The following is a 2,500-nucleotide window of genomic DNA, read 5'->3' on the forward strand; positions in this document are numbered from 1 at the left end:
GTGTTACCGAGGCTAAAATGATAATATTGAGACAAGAAACTTAGGAGCTCTTTGCGTATGTAATGTCAAAGCACTAAACATAGCATTTGAGTATTACTGGTAAGCGTAAACTTCAGAGTTTAGAAGTTAGAAGTTGCCAAAACCCGTGCCAAACTTAAGTTTAATTACAAATAAGCATATGAGTAAGAGGGAGAGGATGTGTTTACCGACTTGACATGGTCTGATCTAGATAAGCATCCTTTTCTTTAAATACTCTTTTGACATTCTCGAAAATTCCTGTCTCTGTATTTTAGTCTTGGGTGTTACAGTACAGTTCTACACTTTACAATATCAAATCATTGTGATAAGTACTCCAAAACGGGAGGGACATCCGAGACGGCTTGGTGGGCACGGATTGAAAATGGTTATGATATCATCTTATTTGATAGGGAACAAAAATGTGATGTCAAAAAACTGGTTCCAATCTCATCGGAAGAGTAAACCCACTCTTCCGGAGGACTTCCTTGTGTAAGTTATCTTCTGGTTACAGAGTGATGGCACCTTTTTTCTAGACTAAATATATGCTGGTCGTCAATAAAGATCATCCATCCTCGCTCATTTACACCCCGTAATCCTAAGAATCCACCAATACATCCGGAAACTAAAATAGTTATACCAACTTATGATTCAACTTATAAACTATTCGTGATTAGTCCTCGGATGAACTGGTTAAATACACACTTTCAATGAGTTTGAAACCGAGTGTGTGGATTGGTGGTTGGTGCGTCTCCAGTTGTTAACACCTATTCGATGTCCATTGTCTAGATATGCAGACTAGCCAAGCATTCGTCGTAACGAGCGTGGCACGGGTGGATTATGGTTTTCTGGCAAACAGATCTACTCTGGTGACAAGTTAGGGAGAAGGCACTGGTGTAAGATAAAGATCTGAAAAAGTGTGTATAAAGTGTGTATGGCAAAACAGGAAAGAAAAATACAAGAAAAAAACAACCCTAAAAATCAGTCTTCATCGACTTTGGACCGAATCTCAGCCCTCCTGATTACCGGTCAGCCATGCTACCATTTATACCATAGAGGTGAGGTTAGCCGATATTTGGAACGATTTAAATGCATAATATTTTCTTCACAAGGTATATTATAGTACTCGCTTTACGTTGTTAGCCCTCGCTGGCATCACAAAATACATACACGGTTGGATGAGGACGAAGACAGTAGAAGAAATAGCTCTATTTTTATTTTTGACATTGTCAAAGTGACAAATTAGAGAGCAGGCACTGGTGTAAGATAAAGATCTGAAAAAGTACCTATGAAATACTTAACATGAAGGCTTTATTGTTTTGTTTTATTTGGGGGGGGGGGCGGGGGGGGGGAATCTTGTATTTTTCTTTCTTGCTTTGTCTAGCATTGTTTCATACATTCTTTTTCAGATCGAAAACTGCACGACAAATTTTCACTATTAAGATAGCTTGGTAACATTAACTTACGTAACTTTTTCTTTACACATTAATATCGACAGAGAGCTAGTCTGAGTTACTTTGTATGTATGAAGAAGTATTAAACTAGGCTCTTCTATAATATTTATCTATTCCGATAGCTCGGTGTAGGACGAAATCGAAAACAATCTTATGTTGAACACTGTCGATAAAATTGTAATAAAATCCATCTGGCTTTAATAGAACAGGAATAAATGGATATCTAAAGCCTAGTCATTCATAGAATAGGCATGATATTCCCTCTTTTTGTGCAACTCATAAAGATGGCGCTGAATTGAAGTGCATGACAATAACAGCTCCTTGTTATAATGCCAGACACTACACAATTGCTTCCCCTTAACCAGTAAACATATGTACTCTGGCAAGATATACATTTTAAAATTTGGCCAGAAAACTCGTCCTTCAAATATCGAACTATTTAAATGACCCTCATCTTGGCCATAACTTTCAAACCTGGGACTGGGAACGACTTCGCTAAGTCCCAGGTTTTAGAGATATTACCAAGATTAAGTTCATTTAAATCGGTCGATATTTGAAAGAACGAGTTTTCTGGCCAAATTTTTAATTACATGTCCTTCCTGAGCACGGCAGTTAACTGGTTAATAACTACCTACTCGACAACAGATAAAATCGTTACCGTGAATTTGTAATTCACTTCAAAGTTATTATTGTCCTTGAAGACGGTGTTGCTGATCTGACATTGCAATTTCCAAATAACCACAGCTTTGCCGCACTGGGAACAAACACGTATTTAACATATTGGTCAGAAAACTCGACCTTCAAATTCCTATCGGTTGAAATGGCCATCATCTTGTCAAAAACTTTCAATCATGGGGCTTCCAGGCGTAGCCATCGTTAACTTATAGCCTGACACTAACCAAAAAATGACGTCGAAATGCCAGGCTTTGGCCACAAAAGAAAACAAATCGTGAGTTGTGTTCAATAGTTCAACGAATGGGACCACTTGTTTCCATGAGCACTACTAACGACAACTCACTAGGCGGTGCAAA

This window comes from Berghia stephanieae, chromosome 2, assembly GCF_034508935.2.
Source record: "Berghia stephanieae isolate SIO BIC M18660-M18661 chromosome 2, UCSD_Bste_1.3, whole genome shotgun sequence".
NCBI classification, from domain to species: domain Eukaryota; kingdom Metazoa; phylum Mollusca; class Gastropoda; order Nudibranchia; family Aeolidiidae; genus Berghia; species Berghia stephanieae.